At 35.1% G+C, this 24257-nt stretch overlaps 1 protein-coding gene across 4 annotated transcripts in view; it reads right to left on the reverse strand.

Annotated features, from left to right (window-relative positions):
* Robo1 (roundabout guidance receptor 1) overlaps window positions 1–7494 on the reverse strand; it is a 1017834-nt gene extending 1010340 nt beyond the window's left edge. For 3 of the 4 annotated variants that reach the window (XM_041678491.1, XM_041678497.1, XM_041678489.1), the window contains exon 1: window positions 7318–7370. The gene's annotated coding sequence lies outside the window, so the exon portion shown is untranslated. Of the gene's footprint in view, window positions 1–7317 lie in introns of all 4 variants that reach the window. The other variant, XM_041678490.1, reaches the window with a different exon arrangement.
* Between the last annotated feature and the right edge of the window lie 16763 nt (window positions 7495–24257).

The following is a 24257-nucleotide window of genomic DNA, read 5'->3' on the forward strand; positions in this document are numbered from 1 at the left end:
AAGAGGCAATGATTATAGAAGCCATAAACTTAAGGTTCCAGACACTGAACAGCAACACCTGGACTCAGATGATCTCTGTAAGGAGTCATGGAAACTCTGCCATTCATATCTGTACCATTTCCTTGAAAGACCTAGCCATGGTAAAAATGACTCCGTTGATCTGACTCATAGGAATCACACACCTGTTTGTTTGGTTTTTGTATTGTTAACTTGCTTTAGGTTTTGAAACACAGTATTCTAGAAAGACTAGAGCCTACGCTATGGCACCACCCTAAACTTTGGCTGAGCTATGGAACAACTACTGTGGCAAACCATTTCTGGTTCTATCAGGGATGCTCATTAAAATATGTATTTGAAGAACCTGTATTATATACTCTAGAGACTATGGTACATGATTTGTTTGCTCATGGTCTGATGTTTCACTTAAGACTTGTCTGCTTAAACAGAGAACCATATGCAGGGTGGCTTAGGAAGAATAATCATTTTATTCCTACAATCTGGAGGCTGAGATAAATGTCAGAAGCAGGCTTTATAGGGAGCTCTAGTCTCATTTATGTGAAGAGGAATGCACAAGAACATGCTAATACTTCTGTTATTGTACCATGTGTATGAATTAGGCCTTTTGAATTAATCATGTCTCCAAATCTTCACTATTTTTTACACCAATGTATAGTTCAGGATATATTTTATATATGTGTGTATATATAAATAAAGTTTTATGTACACATGTATATGTATATATATATATGTGTGCGTGTATGTATGCATGCATGTGTGCAGTGTTTTTTGAGGCAGGGACTGACTTTGTAGCTTTGGTTGAATTGGAGGTTACTCTGAGACTCATGGTGAACTTGTAGCAATTGTCCCTCATCAATACCACAGTTGACGGGATCATAAATATAAGAACCTGCTCCCAGCTATAGATTTAGATGTCAACATTTCAAGTTTGAGCAACATTTGAACAGTTAGCACAGTGTCATGGGGGTAGTTAATAAATAAATGTCTTGCAGTTTTAGGATCATTTATGGAAGAAATATGAAGGGAGGACATATTTAGATCCATTTGTTTCACATAAAGAACTTCACAGGATAAGCAATAATTTTGTTATTACCACAAAATGAGCAAGAAAATGAGAACCATTTCAGGAAAATATTCTGACATAATCAAAAGCAGCAAAAATAAATATCTCAAATATTTTAGAAGATGCAAACAAATGAAGGCTGAAAATGAAGAAAATAATTTGAGGTTCAGATCATGCCATCTGGAGGAGTTTACGGTTCATTCTTTGTGAAGTAGAAGAGTAGCTTTTATAAACACATGATTGTGACTCCCAGCTCCAACAGCAGAATGAAAGTAACATAATGGTGGCCATGGAAGAGGAAGCAGGGAATGACTTAGCCTGTGAGAAAGAACCACCATAAAGCATCACAAACATAAAGCATCCCACAAAGAACAAGGTCACAGTGGATTCGTTTGGGTGTGTATGATGCCTTATTTAGAGACTAGAAATTCAAGTAGGAAAGAAATTTGGGCAAGAAGAATTATATATGTTGCTTTAAAACTTTAACGTTTAAATGGTTTCCTTTAAGTTACTTCCTTAAAAATACTTCAGATAATTTTCAGAATCTAATAGATCGTTTAAAATATAGGTATGGCAAAAGCACAGATTAGGAAGAAAATTTTCTTTTTATTGAAACCCCACAAATGTTTTGTAACATCTGGTTTACTATGGGCAATAAGTAACCAGTAAACTCTAATTATAGAACCATGATGAACAAACAGAAAATTTAACTGATCAAAAACCTATGCAAAATGATGTAGAATTAACTACATGTTATTTTGGCGCCAATGTTAAAGAAGTGTTGTCTTACTTTCCAAGCCCACGATATTGATAATTTTGCTAGCTAACCTTGGTTGTCTGTATGACTAGAGTCACCTTTAGGATTTGTTGAAGCAAATATGTGGGTATGTCCCTGAGAGTATTTTCCGTGGAGGCGAACTGAGGGGTAAATATCCACCATGAGTATGGGTAGCTCTACCCCATAGGATAAGGGCACTGACATACTTGCCTGTAGTAGCATTCCCCTTTTTCCTATCCCTGACCCATCCTGAGGTACCTGACTTCCTTTAGCCTGTCTTACCAACCATAAGGGACTAAATCTTTTAAAGTCACAGATTAAAACAAATCTGACCATCCTTGAGTTCTTTCTGACAGGTATCTGGTCCTAATTCTGAGAAAAACTGTAGCACCCATAATAATTGATTTAGAAAGTCAGAAGTCACAACTTGTTTGAGTTAGCACTATCAGAGAAATCTCATGGTTGAGGAAGAACATCAACTAGTCCAGATTGATATGGCAGTCTTTATGAGTGAAGCAAGGAATCCTCCACATTAGAGAAGCCAAGGATGTAGTGATATGAACCATTTCTGAAAAGATGCATTTACCCAGTAAGCTGAAGCCTTTAGACTCATGAGCTAAGGTAAACAGGATGGTGGAATTTACAAAAAAGTAACTGACTACCTATGAGATCTGTGCAATGTCACTCCTTAAAAATGTTTGGTCTCAGAGAAATACAAATTAAGTATATCTAGGGTATTCTGAATTCTTTATCATTAGAAGAAAGATATAAAGAACTGTCAATTTCTTTATTGACTTACAAGGGAAAATAAGATAGAGTTAGCTGGAACGATTAATATATTTAAAAGCTGTATAAATATTTAGAAGAATAGAAAATGCTACGTAAATGGAGACTACACTTTCATTTCCCTGCCACCCAGACATGAATAACCACACAAAACTTATATTAATTACAACACAGTATGGCCAACAGTTCAGACGTACTTCTACTTCTAATTTAAGCTCTTACAACTTAAATTAATCCATTTCTATTATTTTATATTTTACCTCAAGTGCATGTGTTGTAATAGGAGCAGCAGGGCTGAGTCCCCAGCACCCCGGCCGCCTGCTAGCTTCTGCCCCGAAATAATTACACTGACACTGTATTCTTTTAAACACTGCTTGGCCCATTAGCTCTAGCCCTTACTGGCTAATTCTGATATCCCAATCAACCCATTTCTAATAAACTGTGCAGTATCAGTCTTACCGGGAAAGATTCTAGCCTACGTCCATCCTGGGTCTGAGCTTCATGCGTCTGCCTCAGAGAGCAGAGCTATCGTGTCTGCCCGAAAGAGGGGAGCATGGCGTCTCTGAGCTCACTTCCTCTTCCTCCCAGCATTCTGTTCTGTTTACTCCACCCACCTATGTTCTAACCAATAAAATGGGCCAAGGCAGTTTCTTTATTTTTTTAACCAATGACCTTCCTCCATCATGCATGGTTTGTTATTTCACATCTTGCTTCGTGGGTGGCTACTTACTCCACCTTCTTTGTCTGTCAATCAGTTGTTTTCCCACCTAACTATATTCTGCCCTATTAAAGGCCAAAGTGGATTTTTTTATTAACCAATGGTAACAAAACATATTCATAACATTCAGAGGGGAATCCTACACCAATCCTAGCACCCCAGAACCTGAGGTGGGAGAACTGTGAGAGAACACACTGGGCTATCGAGAATTGTAAAGGCTATCATTGTGAATTGCAGTATTAAAAAATAAGCAAGACAATATTTCTAGTCATCCTATGATGTTCACATGTGTTTATTTCCAGGAATTCTATGGATTCCAAAACTCATTAATATTCAAGCTTATTAAATAGCCTCATATCTGCTTGTGTATGTACATATACAACCTGCATGACAAGAATTCAGGGATTCAGAAGGCAAACTACACTTGTCTTTCATCATTAAGGAAATATTGATTTCACTCTTAGATAAATCAGCTATGTTCTAGGACCGCAATCCCTTATAGAATTAAGAGAATTGTCTGACTCATAAAGCATTAATATAGTTAGATATATGTGTGAAGGGATAAACAATAATAATGCTCATTTTAACGATGAGTTTAGGGAAGAATAATTATATAACAAGGTTAAATTTTTTACCTACTCTATAGTATCATGTTTTAGGGACAAAAGTGAGAGAAATCAGTTGGGTTTTCTAGGCAAAAGAAGCTTTCTTTTGCCAGAGATATGGTGGAACTTCTTCTCAAATTACATTTCAAATGGTGCACTGCGCCTGCTCGTTTATCATGCTGCCAAGGCCTGGCTTTGTAGCCTTGTTTTTTTGCCCCTGCCCTCCAGTCTTTGCAGTGCCTTGAGTTCCTGAGCCTTCTAAGGAAAATAATATATTAAATCTTGCTTAAATATAAAATAACACTAATATATCAAGTATAGATAGGTGGCAAAGATGAGCCTGCAGAGCAACGCACACAAAACTAGCTTCCAAGTATTGTACCCTGCACAGGAGTGCATAGCCTCCCTTTCATTTCTCATCAAGGCTGCTGCATATTTGAACTGATTTGGTTGTTCTGTAAAATAAAAGACAATTATAAGAAGAGAAAATGCTTGCCTTTGGGGAGACATTAGGATATTTATTCTGTATTGTGTGCAGCTTAGGGTAAGGAAAAGTCAGCTTTAAAGCTGTGTGACTCCCCAGGCAGCTGTTGGATGGCTGCCCTCCTCCCATGAGGGTGTATAGCACACTGCTACATCACTGGATGCAACTAACCTTCAGTGGATATAGCCCAGGAGATGGTAATATGGGTTCAAGGACAGGGGAAGGGAATGGAAAGCGAAGGGAAGAAATGGGGAAAACGCAGCAAACCTGTGATTAAAAGCTGTTTGCTATAGCAAGCCTCCACTGGGGACCTGTGCCTGTGTCACTGTGCTTCTGTTCTATAGATTGTACAAAGCTAAACTGAAAGGTGCATGAGGCAGGAAGATGTGCAGAAATATGCTAACAGACATCCAAAGCCACGGCGCCGGCATGAAATGCATGTCTTCATGTCTCATACACTCCTCACCTTTAATCATCTACTCATCTGTGGGCACACAATAGATACCTACTGAATAAGCCCTTATCATTTTAGGATTGATCTGGCTGTGTTTTTCTCCCTCCTTCCCTCTCACTGTCTCGCCCTCTCTCTCTTTCTCTGTCTCTTGGTGGGGTAAGGGATCACCCTCCAGCCTGTTTTTCTATTTGAACACATCAACATGTTCCAGAATTTATCCCTTGCTTTCTGAGCCTCAAGACAGAAAGCAAACAGGTCTTGATGAAAAACCCAGTCTCCCACATTAATGTCCTGGGAGCATCTAAGTTGAAAATTCTGTAAACAGAGTGCTAGTTGCTCTCCACATAGGCCACTGATTTCTCCAAACATTGACTGCAATATTTCATCCTAATTCTCAAGTAGCCAAAACAAAGGGGACACAGAAATGAGGGTAGAGGCAATGACAGTGCGATTCTCAATGTGTTCAAATGAATGCATCTCTTCCAAGCGTCCCTTCCGCAAACTATGCTATGGAGTACTTCACTTAGTTTTCCCTTTCAAACTCTAAGTGTTCTAAGAAAGGGGTCGGCAATCAATGACCAAAATAATCTCTGGCACTGACTGCTTACACACACACACACACACACACACACACACACACACACACACACACCACTTTTCGCAGGCCTTTGTGAAACTCACAGCTTCATGAATTTCCTTTTCTTAAACTAGAAAGGTACACAGAGGAATTTCCAGGGTTTGGTTCTCTCTGACAAGGGCGTGAAAGGGTGGGAGGTGTTGAGGGCAGGGTTAAAAGACTGCGAAATGAAGCCTCCTGCCCTGACTTCTCCTTCCTTCATCTACAGAAGGAGTCTCTAGTGAGCTCCCGCATCTGGAAGCCTGCCTCTTTGGTTTACAGAGACGGCAGGGACAGCGTTTCAAAGCCCCGTATCTAAAACCATCCACTTGAAAGAAAAACCTGACCAATGGCCTGAATTGTGTCCTTTCTCCTAAAATCTCAGCACGTTTTCCTTCTTCCCCCCTTTAAAGTACAGGTTTTCTACTGCTTGGGTGCTATCAAGGAATCTTCGCATACCAGTAGAGTACTTAGTCCCCAGAATGCATAAGAAGCCATAATATTCCGCCTCTTCCAAATGTACTATTCTGCCTCCAGCAGTGACCGGCTACGACAGTAACCAGAGACCTTTATGCCCAGGTGCGAGCTCCTAATAATTTTTATATTGCAAGACTGCTGAACCAAGGCAGCCTCCAGCGTCCCAGGGCAAAACAGATTAGCAGCCCAGGCTGCGGCAGCCGGATTTCCAGGAGAGCTTCCTAGCATCCCGCATTGGCGGCTCACAAGCCTCTCCCTATTGTGTCCACAGAGCTGTGGGACTGGCTTGCCCAATGTTGCTCTGTGCCAAGCTCCGATCTCAGGTGGGAGGATCGGAGAGAGGAAGCAAGAGAGGACTAAGAGAAGAAGAAGAAGGGCCCCCAAAAGGACATAGCACATCATCAATAATGCAGAGGCTCCTGGACCTCCGTATAATGTTTTGCGGCTAAACGCCACCAACTGGAGCGCTTCCCCGTACTTCCCGTGGGTGAGGTTTTTGTGTGTGAAAGATAGGATGCACCCTATTCATTCATTAGCTCTCCTTCTTCGTTCCTCCTTTCCCTCAGATTATATCCCGCCTGGTTTGGTTTAATTCCCCATCTCCACATCGCCACAAACCGCTTCCAAGCCAACAGGGGCGGGTTGGAATGAAAGATCTCCAAAAGCTCTAGGACTTATTTATTTCTAAGAGTTCAACACAATTCACAAGTAAAGCTTGATTTTCCAAATCTCTACTCTCCTCCATTCCCGGAGACAGCTTTCAAAGTTTGGGAGCTCCTCAGAGCATGGTTTCTGCATCTTTCCACATAGTGCAAACCCTTGCGCTTAGAGACCCTCAGACCAAGCAGCAAAGTCGTCCAGTCCGAACCCAGCAGGACACTGAAAATCGGAACTTCCCACGAGGCAGCCCCGGCTGTGTCCCCAAGAAACCCAAATGTTGCACAGAACCCACTCAAATAAGGATTAACCCAGTCACACAGCACAGGCAAAAATCCAGAAACTTCTTTGTTAAGCAAGCAGAGCTCATTCATAAGAGACACCTGGCCCTGTTCAGGGCAACAAAACAAACATCACATCTCTGCGGGGAAACTTGTTGAATCCCGCCAGAGCTTCAAGCTGCAATTTCCCATTTAGCCTCAAGGTTTTTGATGCAACCCTTCCCAAATCCCTGGTGCATCCCTGCCAATTTCTGGGCAAACTGCAGAGTCCTTCCAGCACCCATTCTCTACTCCATTGGCCACCACCGTAAAAACCAAGAAACCTCTTTCACGATTTTAAAGCCAGAGCTACTTCCTTTGCAGTCGTTTGCAGGACTTACCCTTCCATAAGACTGTCTTCAGAAATCCAGCAGCTCCCTGATGCAGGCGCAGCCCTCCAACTTTGCTATGCAGAGAAGAGGCTTCCGAGTTTAAACGCTGCAAGAGCCTTCTGAGACTTTGCAATGTGGTGCGGGAACGGAGAAAGGAAAGTCAGGTTTCTTCTCAGTCTCGGCACCCTGGAAAAATATTCACTCCTTCTTCAGTAGAGAATTCTTTCATACCCGTTATCTGTATTACTATTAATGCGCAGAGCACACGGCATTGCATACAAATAGGTCCAAGTGTGCGCTTCTATTGGTGGCTGCGGAGGCCCCTGGGTCCTAGCTCCAGCTCTAAACTATACAGCAACACTCCACAAGCAGCTTTGGAGATGCCGAGGGGAAAATGGATTTAATTGATTCGTTACCTCTGGTATTGTAGTGCCTGCTGCGATGTTTAACCAAGGAGGGGGGGGGGGGGAGAAAGCCTTCACATTTAAACTCCGGTCATGTGATCTATCATTTCATATCTGCTTTTAATTGTCTGTGGGGGTGGCTCTGATAATACAAAGGATTTTCAAAGAACATTTTCTGAAGGAGAAAAAAAACACACTGATATTTTGACAAGAAAACCTCCCTCTTGCTTTCTACAGTGCAAGACTCATAAGAATCCAGGTCATGTTATTTGCTCAAACATTTCTGCAGTTCACAGAAGTAAAATAGCACCCAATTTTATTCATGAAAATGCATGGCTATTCCAATAACTTGACTTAAGTGGATTAAAATGGCAGAACCCAAAATGTATGCGCCAATTATGAAACCTGAGAGATTTCCTCAAACAATTTAAGGGGGAGGGCCATTAAAGATAATGGCACAGGCATGATTTTTACTTTGCAAAATGAGAAATTTGGAAATTTTGGATTACTTTTGAATGCTGGGATGAAAATATACATCATCAGAAAATGTCAACAAGGTTACAATTTGCCAAGTATGCATTGTTAATTGTCACGTTTTCTTTCTGCATTTCCCCTCTCAGCTAATATAGTAGAGATATAAATGGGCACAACCAGGGGATCTACAATGAGCCAGGGCACTGTGACTGTTCACTTGAAACATTTTAACATTGCCAAAAAAATATCATCATGAAAGCGAACTTTTAAAATTTCACTTTGTGTATATTAACTCCACTTTAGAATTTTATTTCTTTTAGTTTTGAAATTACTATATAATTTCACAATTTCTCCAACCTTTTCCTCCCTCCAGACCTTTATATATATACCTCCTTGCTCCCTTTCATATCCATGGCTTTTTTTTTCACCAATCTTGATTGTAAATGTATGTATATACTTATGAATATTTTTCCTAAGTACATAACTACAACTTGCTCAGTCTGTATAATGTTACTTACTTGTCTGTCTTCAGGGATTATTATTTGATACTACATAATTAATTTGAAAAATACTATTGATAGCTGAATTTAAGCTGTTAAGTGTACTATTGTTTTAGGACTTTAATTTTGCAAGCAGACAAATTTTCAACTACTTTGAAATGACCCAGACTTTCCAGCTAGTCCTGCCAAAGGTATTTGCTGATGTTATAGTAAGGTAGAATGAAAGGCTTTCTTGTACTTAGTGGTAAATATTCATAGTGTATTCAAATTTGGCTACAGAATTATGAGATACATATTCTATTGCTGAATGATATTTGCAAGTGATGTACCTGTACCTAATACAGGAAGCTGCTGCAAATCCACAAACTCATCAGTCATGTGTAAAATAAATAAGTTGCAAAATACAAAATACACAACAGAATCCAGATCTTATTCCAAATACAGGTATAACATTTGAATTTATGTAGTGTGTGGCAGGAACCTTCTTCATTTCCATAACTCTTTCCCTGTGCAGGCCTCCCTTCCCCCACCAGTAACCCTTGACAACAGAAGTGTTACTCCCAGTCCAGGTTGCTTTTGCTGCCTTCCAGACCTGACTTACAGATTTCAGCCTGTAGGAAAGAGATTTAACTGTTACACGGTGGTGATGTGCAGTAAGACTTTTCTGTAGAGCTTGGTAAATCCAGTGTTCCTATATGTGCATTTTCAACACCAAACATATAAACTTAAAAATGTCCAATGGCCAGTGATTCAGAGGGAAAAAAAGCATGCACTTGATGGTGAATCTTCATTTTTTTTCATTGGTTCTTTGTTTCTATACATCGTTTGCAGTGAGGACTTTTACTCTGAATCATCGAATATTTTCTCTACTCCATTCTTTTTTTCAACCTACACTACTGTTTACATGAGACTATCTATATTGTAGCACATATGTTAAGGAATATAAAATGACTGGTTATCTATTAAGAACAACGAATTAGAGGGAAGGAAGTAAGGGATAATGACCACACATAGTTTGGTGAAGATGAATAACATTCAATTGTTTTTTATAAGTATATCATTGATCTTTCAGTTGGTTACTAGGTGAAACCTCAGAAAATAATAATTTGCTTTGTAATTACAAGTTGAAAATTGGTTTTAAGTGAATAATTCTAGAATTAAAAAAAAATATGTCCTGCTCATGTATATGTGGCTCACATAATACTGCTGCAGCTTACATATAATAAGTATGAAAGATGAAAAATTGACAAATATGAAAGTTAAAAAAGTAAAGGAACATAAACCTCCTGGCACGTCTATTGAAACTCATGTGATCATTTGTCACTTTCAACATAAATTATGATGCAGCCATACAGCAAGTAATGCAGAATTTTAAATTGAATGTATTTATTAGAATAAAAATTCTACATTTATTTGATTAAAACAATCTATATATGCAGTTTACAAAAATAAAACATACTACAAATGATAATGAATCGTTTTGCATGTTACACTATGTTAACTTTTAGTAAGGACTGATCTTAAAGTCATAATTGTTTTCACTTTTCAACATCACTAGGGATATTCTTGACATATTCTTTATTATATCAAGTACTACCGAACCCCTCATTTTGTCTGTGCAGTTTTCAAGGACAGTGTATGTTTTGTCAGAAACTGAATTCCATTATGTTCTTGGATAATAATGAGTGTCTTGCTTTTTGCTAATATGAATACTTTTAAGAGTTAAGATGAAAACATACCTGGACCATCTCAATGTGTCATTAGTATGATTAGTTTGCTTTATAAATTTAAAATGCAATATACTAATTGTAACATTTAATGAACTCTAATGGCATTGTTGCTTATTATAAAATTAGGTTAACTTTTCTAAACTCTTTCTTTCTTTCTTTCTTTCTTTCTTTTTTGATTTTTATTGAGCTCTACATTTTTGTCTGCTCCTCTCCCTGCCTCTCCCCTCCCCTTCAATACTCTCCCAAGGTCCTCATTCTCCCAATTTACTCAGGAGATCTTGTTTTTTCTATTGGATGTGTGTGTGTGTGTGTGTGTGTGTGTGTGTGTGTGTTCATGTGTAGAAATTTCAAAATCATGATTTTCTATCAATGTATTTTAAATATAATAGTTAAACAGACTTAAATTCTGGTAGATAGAAAGGAAATTTACTCCAATATAGTTTCATGCTAAAAATAGAATGTGAAGTTAAGAATGAGCCTAATGATGTATGATTTGTAAGTATGTGTGACTATTAAGTCGGAATATTCACATTAGTTGCAATTGTGATTTATTTGTTTTTTGTTTGTTTGTTTGTTTGTTTGTTTGTTGTTTTTCAAGACAGGGTTTTTCTGTGGCTTTGGAGCCTGTCCTGGAAATAGCTCTTGTAGACCAGGATGGCCTTGAACTCACAGAGATCCACCTACCTCTGCCTCCCGAGTGCTGGGATTAAAGGGCTGCACCACCACCATCTGGCGCAATTGTGACTTATTAAACAATAGACAAAAAAAGTTTATTGCAAAAGACCATATTCAAATATTTGACTTAAGGATGACTTTGGATGAATTGCAATTCAAACATAAAAATATTATGATAATAAATTTAAAGAACTAAAAGTCTGGATTATATAATAGAAAAGGAAATATAAAAAAGGGGGTAAGTATATTTGGTAAAGATTTTGTTTCTTTTTTTTTTCTTGACCACTGTGAATGGGATGTTTATAATATTTGAAATTCTAAAAAAAAAAAAAAAAAGGCAAAGAATGATGCACGGAGTAGGCTGTTTTAATCTATACCAAACAGGATTCTAAAACAGGCACGATAAAAGTTGATCATAAAAGTGTAGCAGTGAAATACTTTGGCAAAGGATGAGAGAAAAATCAACAAAAGAAAAGTAGGCAGGCATCTGTTATAAGTCTTAGGAATTAGATAAAGTGTAATAGTAAGTAAATTCAAATGCTAGTTTCTAAAGGGAATTTCTATTTACTTGTTAATTGGAGCTTTAATGTTTTATAAATGCAAATAACTAAAATTGTATATTAAAATGTTCACAAAATATAATAAAAAATTTAATTCTTACAAGGAAACAGGTGGAAATATCGTGACCTATGCAACAGTATGCACCAACTCTAAGGGCACAGAATCAAATTTGAGTCATTCCCAGTCTAATTCAACTTCAACTCAGTACAAATTTTTTTTCATAGACTCATAAATTTTCTTCATAAATGCAGCCTTGTTTTGATGAGTTGACTGGAGTCACTATTGTTTTAAAATAAGGCAGGTAGATGTCTATCAGTGGAAAATTTGAGATTAGAGCCTCAGCTGAAATTTTGTCTCAGGATTTCATCATGAATATCAGACAGGATAGGATTTGGTACACTCAATCAACAACCCTACTTGTTTAAAAACTTTGTTTTAGACTAGACCATAAGATTTGAAGGACAGAATGTTGTATAAGTTGAATTGTAATTATGAGTCAAATCAGAGCTTAGAAGATAAAGAAATTAAAACAGATTTGTTGATACCAAGTGAAAAGTTTTGGGTCCTTATCTCAGGACCAAAGTTGTGGTTTTAACTGCAGTGCCTGTTATTGAGATAATGAAACTATATTAATAGGTACTAAAGAATAAAACTATCTAGACATTTAATTTTATTCTGTTCTATCCACTGAGGTAAAATATATTCAAATGTAAAAGTAAATAACACTCATTTGGAAGTAACTAAACTAATTTATACTTGTTAATATCTGTGTTTTGCCATGATTGTTAGATATACATTCCTGTTCTAGTTTTGTATAATAACTCATAGAGTAACTCACAACAACATTATTGTTGAAGAAATTCAAGCAAGTATGACTATTATTTCAGGATATATTGTGCTTTCCTCTCCCTGTTTCTGTACTTTGGGCATTGATTTAACCAGCCTCAGGGAACTCAGATCATTGAATCTCATGTGGTTCTTAATTCTTACTAAGAATGAACATGTGGTCAAATTTTTGTAACCTTTCTATTTTAATATATATATCAATATTTCAATATAATATAATATATAAAACATATAATAATATTTAAGTGCATCTACATATTTTAATGCTTTGTGTGTAATACTAGAAAAGTACAAACCCATCTCTGCAAGTTACAAGATGTGATGAACACATATCTCTGACACTTGAGAGAAATCATAGAAATATAACAGAGTTCTGAATTTTCTAAAACAGGAAAAGAAGACAAGAGTATTGCAAATCCTGGCAAATTTCAATAACAGGCTCCTTGAAATAGCTGTTAAAAGTATTAGATTTTAAAGATAGTTATAAATGCACTTACTGAAAAAAAAATACTTACGTGAAGTGTAGTGTTTGCTAAATTAGACAAACTTTGGATTCTGACATCTCCTAACCATCAGGACATCTTGATTTCAGATGAGCATTTGCCAAGGGCCTTTATTCTTTCATTATATTCTTTTAGAGAAGATCTGTCTGGATGATAGTACACTGGTGTGGATTTGTACCTAACTAAGCAAGTAGGCTTTGTGTGTTGATTCATCAATGTCAGCCTATAAAGGACATCCTGCAGATTGCCACAGTCTGTGTAACTGATGCTATGTGGGTTAAGTTGCTTCTTACTAAAGAATTTTCATGAAATGCACAATTGGTAGGAAAGCTAAGTCAATATAGCAAGGAAGTAAGCAAAACTTACAAAAGAATATGTAAACAGATAAAAGTTGAAATGTATCATTTAGTAATGCTATTTGGAAACTGGGTTCAGAGATCAATGCAAAATCTCTTAGGGAATTTGAGCTCAATGTAAGTTAACAGTGTGCTCTAAGAGCTGATAAACCTGTTGGGGAGAAATTACAAAGTACTTGCATTATGATCAAGACAAGAAGTATTCACTATGTTTTTTACAATAATAACATATAATTATAGATTTTATAATTAAAAAAAAACAACAATAAAACTGATGGAGAGAATACTAGAGACCAAGCGAGAAACCAAATGATATATTTGATACTAGCACTTGAAAGTTAACTGAAAAAATAAAGATATTTAAACACTAAAATCCAATTTAGAAAATATAATATTATGCTTCCAATAGAATTTATTATTATTTTATTAAAATATATGTGCTGGACATGGTGGCTCACACTTCTATGTCTAAGTAAAACACTTGCCAAGAGTTACAAGACAGTTTTTGCTATAGAATCAAATCTTGTCACAAAACAACAAACAAAAATAAATAGAAAAAGATATTAAAAAATTCTTTGGATATTTTGAGTCATACAACCATGTATTTAAAAGGTATTGGCTATGACCATTCATTTAGTGACTATCTTATGAATTTTGAACTTATTAATTGATGCCAAGAGTTATAAAATCAAATTTGTGTTTGGACTAGAGTTGCTTGGTTAAATTAAACTGATGGAATATGATTTTTCTGTGAGATTTTCTCATTAACAGTTTTGCACATAAATGTTGCAAGAGAAGAAGGGAAAGGAGAAATACTATGTAACTCACAGTATTGACTCTACCAGTTGAAACAATAGGCAACAAAAGCTAAATATGTTCGCAGGCTAGAAAGTTAAGGATGATTGCATGAATTATGGTAAAATCCTGTGGACTCTTGAAAAATGATTATATTAAGATTCATTTGTTTTGCTTAGAAAAGGTAATTTAAGTGAGATGAGGTCAGTGTCCTTTACCAAATGATGCAACACTCTTCTTACTTTGAAACTGACAAAATTTCCCAATAAAGAAGTTTGGGGGATTTTGTATATGCAATGATCTTTTTGCATAATGGGAATAAAATGATCTTTTGACAATTTTACTTAGCTGGTAAATTCTACAATTATGCATGCAGAATCAACATTAATTTATAATATCAATGCAGAATTGTAAAAGATTGTGGTTTTTTATTCATAATATTTATCTTGTGGGTAAGCCCGGCATAATTTTCAAAACATTATTTAATGTACATAATGTTGAATGTTCACTGACAAGGATAGATTTGGTGATGATTTAAATAGCACAAAAGAACAAAAGCTAGAAACAATGAATATTTCAAATCAATTTGAAACCGATAAGATTTTAAGAAAGAGAAAAGACTTTCATTTATTGTTATATTTGGAAGAAAATATTAATAAAATAAAGTTCATCGACTGAGAAGACCCCAGTTATATTGGCAAGAATTATGTTTTTTAGAGGATATTAAGATAAAGTTTTAAAGTGATTTAAGAAGACATAAATTATTCATTTAGTTGAGCAACACAAGTTGGACTCCACATTCTTTGTGAGAGCATGAGTAGGGAAGTGGACAAAGGTCTGCAAGGAATTGGAGTGGAAAAAAGTATCCTCAAAATATATAGTGTGAAGTTCTTAAAAGAATAAAAACACAAAAAATGAAATACATCTCCTTGCAACTCATTTATCAAATACAATTACAAGAAAAGTTCAATGTAGACGATCTTAAATAATAGTATTGACATTATCTTAAAAGTATTTGGGGGCACATAGAAACTTATATTATTACTTTAGCACAGTTCATGTGCATATATATATATATATGTTCTAAAAATATATGTGTAATATATGTAATATATAGGTAATGTATATATAAATAATATATATATATATATACTGAGTTATATGATGCTGAATTTCTAAGTTCATTCTCTTGCCTGACATGACTTAAATAGCCCAGACAACCTGAAACAAATGATGGTGTGGGTAACACAGTAAAGTCTGCAGAGTAATCAAGGTGACTCGCTAATCCTTTTCAAAATATCACACATCCCTGTGTATACAGCTATCGTCAGCAAAATTTTGTTAGATATTTTAAGAACAAGCCTCCTGCTAATCATGCTATTTTCCTGTCATCATGTGATGAATAAATAGATTTTATTCCAAACACATAGTACTAGGTCCGACGGAGTTCGGTTTAAGACATGAAATTACAAATTTCCAAACAGGTCAAACTGGTGAGGGAGCTATCAATTTATACTGTGGAAAGCACCAAAACTCACAGAACATTGTTTAAAGTGGAACAGAACAGGGATTACTAATGAATAACTATGGAATTGGAAGAAACTAGATTGAATTTAAAAATCTTTATTGAGGTAACGTAGATAAAACTAAACCAATTTATCCACGTGCCTAGATGAGTTTAGAGTGATGGAACCATCACCACAATCTACACCGCAATTACATCCATCACTTTCCAAAGTCTTTTCCTAATGTCATTCTTTAGAATGATTCTTTAGTGAGCTTGTATCTCAATAATAAGTGAAGTGAGGTATATACTCTTAACAAAATTCTGGATAAAGGGAGAACACTGTCAACTCTAGGTATGATGCTCTACAGTAGATTTCACTCAGTGGCCTGTACCTCTTTGTGTAGTGTTGAGACTGAAAATGCTTTTACCATTCACTTTAGTATTTATTTATTTAGTCTTTATTGTTATAGTCCTTGTTCAACTCTTGTTTGGGCAGTCACGGTGAGAGTTTATGAGTGTAGGTTCTGATATTAATAGGAGACACGCTCTCAGTAAACTCCCTGATACTTTGCATCTTAGAATTTGGTTGTTCCCTCTTCCACATTGTTCCCTGAGCGGGGACTGGGACACTTTTATCTTTGATCTCAGAAACTAAGAAGGGTTATTTATATCTGACAAGTACTTGGATGAGTAACTAGATTTTAATGACTAAAGCAGTTATTCATTAAAGAACACACATGTTTGTCTCCAAGACTGCATGCACACAGTCATGAAGATAGCTGTTCAAAGTATAAATTATCTTAGTTTCTCTCTTAAACCATTTCACAATCTGAGGTATTTGAGCTTTTAGAATGGTTACATCTACTGCAGTAGTTCTGATGGAAGCTACAGTATCATGTGAACTTAAACACATCTTGAGTATTTAATAGATGATATTGAATGCTGCCAAAATAATAAAGAAATCAAACTATAATAATATTACCAATATTAAAAACAAAACTAACCTAATTAAACTTATAAATGTTTTCAAAATTGAGTTTTTCAATTTGTCAAATTATAGAAGTATATACATTTTAATGTCTCTTTAAAATCATTAATTCACTGTAATGTGAGTTAGAGCTAGAAGGCCCAGCAAGCATGTTCTAGGTCCAAGGTGAATCCCCAGTACAACAGATAAGTCATTAAGTTCAACCTGTTCAAAATAGATAAATTGATCTACATAATAAGATAAAGATAAAAATTACATACAAATATCACCTAAAAGTCATGGATGGAGCTGTGGTTAGAAATAGATGTACTTGGTGAATATATTGTCAAAATATAATTAATAAATTAATATTTAGTAGACACAATCAAACAAATAACTCATTTACAAATGCTCTTATATAAAATTATTTCTGGATCGATATTTGCATAGATTAGCAAAATTTATAGAAACTTAAAGATGACATATCTCACAGGAGTATGATACTGAGAAAGGCATCATAAAGATCCATTATCAACTCTAGTTCACTGCAAGTATTAAGGAATCATCTGTGAACTAGCATAAAACATGAAGAAAATATTGTTTAGATTCACAAAACACAAATGATTATCTTTTTGTTTAACATGCATATTTAAAATATTTAGGAGAAAGGTAAATAAACATAAAAACTCATGTGAGTTTTAATATTATCAAGATCTGTAGTGAAGGCTCTCGGTGAATTTGGAGAGTTTTATTTGAAATAAACCATGATTAACACTTACACAGCAATTCAGTAATAACATCTGAAATCCCCATCCTGAGTTACATTATCCCTCTTTAAGTTATTTGGCATTCTGAAATGAATCATTCACACATTAAAATAAATTACTACTCTGACATCCCACCATAGTAACTTTTACCCTGACTGTGGCTTTGTATATAGGGAAATCTATCTTACAAAAAGCTACTATTACACCACAGAATGGATTACAGCTCCATCTTCTTACATTATTCAGGAAGGATATGGCTCATGCTGCAACAGACTTCCGATTGAGTTTCTATATATTAAATATCCTATACCTATTTAGAAGTATAGCATCTACTGTATATTTAAGGTTCAACAAAACTAGTGTGAACAGTATTCCCTGTATGTTCTTTCATCTGGTATGGATTCTTATATATTTTCACCACTACTTCTGAGGGATGGAGATTTAGTGCCTGAGCAGAAGGTTGGAATGTGGGCGCCCCTGCTCCGTGTACCTTTGTAGCTCTTGGGAACGATTTGACCTACTACTGCCATCCCAGGCTGCGCAGGGTTCCTTGATCAGAATAGTCTAATCATTCTACAATTTTTGCCTTAATAAAAAGAATTTTCTAGATCTTTTTCTCCCTTTGCCTACCTTAACGATTTTCTGCATTCTCTTCTTATAGAGAGCGCTGTTTTTCAGTCCAAGCTAGATTATTTCAACTGATAAACATCTGTCTTGTATTTTTTCTTTAGTCTACATGCAAAGATTCTACTCTCATCTACAAATAATCTTCAGAGGATTAAGTGTACTTCTCTTGGATTTCAAGGAGCGATACTTGGTAACATGACAAACAAGACCAAGTATGCATACACTTTTCGTTAAATCAATTTAAGTTAAAACACATAGTCCTTTTTGGGGAGAGGTAGGTAATTGTTACAGAAAAAATCAGAAAGATAAAATTTTTGAGGTCTCCATCATAGATGATAATATACCTTTTGAAGTTTATATATTTTCTGGCTACATGATGACATGACCTTAAAAATGGAATAAATATAAAAGTTCAGGGAATGCTTTGAGTAACAAGAAGAATGAAATTAATCCTTTTATGAAACTTGCAAACTCAGAGAAATCACATTATTGATGGAAAAAATTACACATTAAAGAGGGCATAATTAATTATATAATTAGAAAAGTGAAACCTAGGTAAAATTGTTCAAAAAAGCAGATAAAAGAATCACCTCTGGAAGGTGAGATTAGACTAGGCAAAAATAATGCCAGTTAAATTTCTTTAAAAAATCACCCAAAGCCAGAGAAGAAATACAGATTTCTCAATGTGAGAAAAATGTGGACAAATGAAACTTCAAGAAAGAACAATAAAAATGATTAAAGCTGTAAATGAAATGATTAATGGACAGAGATTAAGAGACAGTATTCATTTAATTTATTGAAAAGATTAATGAGGAATTCAAGCACTTGAAAGCATATGTAGAATTAAAAAAATAAAAAGTGGAAAGAGAAACAAATTTTAGGTTAGGCAAGAGACAATAGCCAGAAGTAATGGGCTGAAATTGAGTGTAGGAAACTGTGAGTGATGATCATAGAAAAGGCAGACTTGCTGGATCTATTAGGCTGAGGAATTGTTTTCTAAGGGATATAGTAAAGGCCCTTTGCTTCAGCCATTTATGTACCCCAGATAAAGAAGTGGGTAATGGTACAAAGACCAATTCTATATTCACAAAATTATGGACATGATGATTTAATAGTGCCTATCCTATCAGCAAAGGAACATCTAATGCATATAATCCCTTGACTTTTGACTTTTATATTCCTTGTCTTCAGAATGAATGAATGAAACCCTAAATAAAACACTCAAAATAAAATTCTTCCACAGTATCCACCAGCTTTTTCTGTAATTGTATCACTTTTTTTCTATATTATTTATATAATCATTTTTAGAACCACAATACTTTTAATAAGGATATTCAAATGCATAATTTGTAAATAAACACTGCTTAGCTAAATAAAAATCATGATGACATGTTTTATATTTCTAGAAAACCGTTTAAAGCTTAATAAAAAGCACATTTTTCATTCTAGTTTAAGCATTTAAATTATTTATACAGAATATATTCAACTGAATCTTCTTAACATACAAAATTGGGTTTTGTATATTTTCTTGTGAAATTTGAAACTGTAATGTGATGTACATAAAATATTGTTCTTTTCATAAAAACTTCATTAACATACCTGTGCAATTTGGTTAATTATATTGTATTCAAAAGAACTAAAATAAGATTTTAAGGAACTCTTTAGTTAACTAGTCCACTATTTAAACTATAAGCTTTTTGCTATAAAACCTATATGAAGCCTAATATTTTATGTACTAAGTATACAACTTCAATGACTCAAAACTGTAAGAACATAGAGTAGCTATGTCTCTGTTATTACCATTGATATTATATTTTCCTGCTGTTCAGTGTACCCTTATCAGGATGTGCAGAATGCCTTTATTGGAATATCCCAACTATTCTACTTTATTTCCCTTCATGTGAAGCAGTTTCATAAATATAAATGAAGAGTTACTCTAAATAATTAAGAAATTAAGAAATATTTTTTTTTTTTGTATTTTCAAGACAGGGTTTCTCCATAGCTTTTGGTTCCTGTCCTGGAACTAGCTCTTGTATACCAGGCTGGCCTCGAACTCACAGAGATCTGCCTGCCTCAAGAAATATTTTGTATTAAAAATTTTACATTTAAGATACAAAAAATTTTACCCTATCTTATTGAAGTGAAACAGAACTGAACTTTTAAAAAGAAAAGAAGTTTCAAAAACAAGCACAAAATAGAAAATATATTTTATATATACATTTGTATTAGTTTATTTTCAACTTGTGGGAAACATCATTCCTGTCCATAAAATGAAGAAATGCAACTAAGAGTCAGTGCTTATGATGATGTAACTAAGAAAAAGTACTCATGTAACTAGGAGGCAATGTTCTTGATGTAATTGAGAGACAGCTTATGAAGTAACTGAGAGACAATGCTTTTGAGGTAACTGAGAGATAATACTCATGACGTAACTGAGGGGCAGTACTCATGAGGTAACTTGGAGATATTACTCATGAGGTAACTTGGAGATATTACTCATGAGGTAACTGAGAGATATTACTCATGAGGTAACTGAGAGACAGTACTCATGAGGTAACTGGGAGACAGTACTCAGGTATACTCTGCTATCTTTGTGACCTACCTACAACCACACTGCTCCACACAAATTAAACTATTAAACTTGGTATATATATACATATATATATATATATATATATATATATATATATATATATATATTTGTGTTGTGTTTCCCATATACTTACCAGAGTTTCGTCAAACTCTCACGTGCCCAGGCAATTAAAATTGAGTCCTTTCCCACCCACATTCCTTCCATAAGCCATCAATTGTGAAGAGCTACACTTAAGCATCCCTATCACATTGTCTTTCTTGTTGAAAATAGGAAAAACTAAAATACTTATGGAAACACTATTTTGAACATCTACATCAATGCAACATAAAAAGACAAATAAAAACAAAAAACAAGCCAAACCAATACTATAGATGACTAAAATATTTGACTTCAACAGGTCAACAAAACTATAATAACAAAAGCATCAAGACATCAGTCCGGATCCTCCTGCAACCTTGGTGTGACTCTGAAACACAGCTTGCTACAATACTGAGAGAACAAAAGATGAGTGACCAGGACACCCCACTCTCTAGCAAGTACCTCCATTTGCCACTTTAGCTAGGCAAAACCCCAGTCTCCTCCCCCACCTCCCTCACCTTCTAAGGCCAGCCAGCAGGAGAGTTTCCTGCTGAGAGGACCAAGAGAGAGGAGAAAAAGAGGAACTCTACCTATCTGTAAGTTTGAGGCCAGCCTTGTCTACAAGAGCAAGTTCCCAGACAGGCACCAAAGCTACAGCAAAACCCTATCTCAAAAAAAAAAAAAAAAAAAAAAAAAAAAACAATCAAAGAAAGGAAGTCTAAAACATAAGCTGTGATTGCAGAGAGTGAACCAAAAAAGTGAACAAGGAGAGAAGACTAGGAGAGCAGACTGAGAGAGACATCAATGACTTCCTGAGATACAGACGTTGACAGTATAGAGCAGGCTAAGAACAATTTCCAAAGACTCAGACAGCCACTGCAAGAATTGGAACAAAATGCAAAGAGACTGCCAGCATTAATTGAAGGAAGAACTGGGTAGGTGCCAATGCAACAATACATCCATGAACCTAAAAAGAAACATAGTAACACCAGAACCCAGTGGTCACACAGCAGGAAAACTTGATCATGCTAACCAAGAAGAAGCAAAGGAAAACGATTTAAAATGTAATTTTATGAAGATGATGGAGAACTTTAAAGAGGAAATGAAAAACTTTCTTAAAGAAATGGAGGAAAAGACAAAAAAAATATTGGAAGAAATTAATAAATCCCTTAAAGAAACACAAGAAAACCAAGAAAAACAATCAAACAGGTGAAGCAAACAGTTCAAGATTTGAAGACTGAAATATAGACAATTAAAAAAAACACACAAACTGAGGGAAATCTGGATATGAAAAATCTGGGGAAGTGAACAGAAACTACAGAGGCAAGTATAACCAACAGAATAAAAGAGATAGAAGAGAGAATCTCAGGTATTGAAGATAATATAGGGAAAATTGATTCATTGGTCAAAGAAATATTAAATCCAATGAATTCTTAACACAAACATCAAGAAAATCTGGGACACCCTGACAAAAACCAAACATAAGAATAATAGGGATAGAAGAAGGATAAGAACTCAGCTCAAAGGCACAGAAAATATATTCAACAAAATCATAGAAGAAAACTTTCCCAACCTAAAAAAGGACATCCCTATGAAGATACAAGAAGCTTAAAGAACATCAAATAGACTGGATTAAAAAAATCCCCTCACCATATAATAATCATAATGCAAAACATACAGAATAAAGAAAGAATATTAAGAGTTGCAAAAGAAAAAGGTCAAGTAACATATAAAGGTAGACCTATCAGAATTACACCTGACTTCTCAAAGGAAACCATGAAAGCCAGAAGGTCCTGGGCAAATGTATTGCAGACACTAAGAAACCATGAATGCAAGCCCAGACTACTATACCCAGAATAGCTTTCAACCACCATCGATGGAGAAAACAAAATATTCCAAGACAAACCAGATTTAAACAATACATATCCATTAACTCAGCCCTGCAGAAAGTACTAGAAGGAAAACCCCAACAAAAGGAGGCTAAATGCACCCATAAAAACAGAGGCAACAAATAATCTTACACCAGCAAAACACAAAGAACAAAAACACCACCACTACCACTGAAAAATAATAGGAATTAACAACCAATGGAAAGTAATATCTCTTAATATCAATAGACTCAATTCACCTATAAAAAGACACAGGCTAAGAGCATGGATACAAAATAAGAATCCATCTTTCTGATGTATAGAAGAAACATACCACAACCTCAAAGACAGACATTACCTCAGAGTAAAGGGTTGGGAAAATGTTTTCCAATCAAATGGGCCTAAGAAACAAGTGGGTGTAGCTATCCTAATATCTATCAAAATAAATTTTAAACTAAAATCAATCAGAATACATGGAGAAGGATGCTTTATACTCATAGCAAGAATAATCCATCAAGATGAACTTTAATTCCTGAACATCTATGCCCCTAATACCAGAGCATTCACATTTGTAAAAGAAACAATATTAAATCTTAAATCTCACATCAAACCACACACACACTAATTGTAGGAGATTTCAACACACCACTCTCACAAATAATAGAGTACAGACAGTCATAGATTAAAGATAATAAAATAAATATTAAACTTGTAACAAAAGTAATAGAGTAATAAAAATAAGCCATGTAAAGATGGAATATACACAGAGAGTCTGGATTATGAATAGTATTGTATTTTCTTTAAATTTTTTACTGTGAAGGAGCTAAATACAAAGAGACATTTCATTGTATAGGCTGCTAAACTAAACCAACATATATATCTTAAAGGTGTTTTGATTTCAAAATATGGGTCTAAGGATATGTTTGGAAATGAGGTTCATTTTTTGTTGCCACAGAAAATGAGAACCTATGGATTAATTCCAGACCAAGGTAGGTTGATGAACCAAGACCTTCCAAAATGTCTCCCTGAACACCCCCCAAAAATTACTTTACCCAACAAAAATAAGGAAGCAATTTGGAGAGAACTATGCCCAAATTCCTTAAATGATTGTTTGTAAATTTTTGTTCATAATAAAAGGGTATGTACTACAGAGATTTGCAGTGATATGGATTTTGGTTTATTGATACAAATTTAAGGTCAATTTTGTTATATGCATATTTCTGATTTGATTAAGGTATTGTGATTGAGTAGTTCAATTAAAAATTTAATGTATAGTTAGGAAATATAGGTTGTTAATGGATAATCATTGATAATAGTCAAGCTTGTAGTCATGTTAGTTAGATTTTCTAGATATATAGAGATATATTTCAGTTAGATAGTAATTCTTCATATCTTTCAAAGACTACAGAATATGGCATTTAAGATGCTTTAATAACTTAGGACTTTTCATGACAATGAGATACTTCTGCTCCTAGCAACACCAATCTACTTCAAGAGGATGACATGCATTGAAGAGGCTCCTTATGGAGTTTGTTAACCATTTGTGTAAGAAACTGCTCTTGCCTTGACTGTTTGATGCTATGCTTTATGAACTATACACAGAAAAATGACTGTTGAACTTGCCTAAAAGTGAGACAATCCTACAGGTTTCTTGCTTCATAAAAAAGTCTGCCAGACATTATGCAGGTCACAGAAAAC

Source organism: Microtus oregoni, unplaced genomic scaffold, assembly GCF_018167655.1.
Source record: "Microtus oregoni isolate MIOR12 unplaced genomic scaffold, Mior012 000030F_ref0000283, whole genome shotgun sequence".
NCBI classification, from domain to species: Eukaryota; Metazoa; Chordata; class Mammalia; order Rodentia; family Cricetidae; genus Microtus; species Microtus oregoni.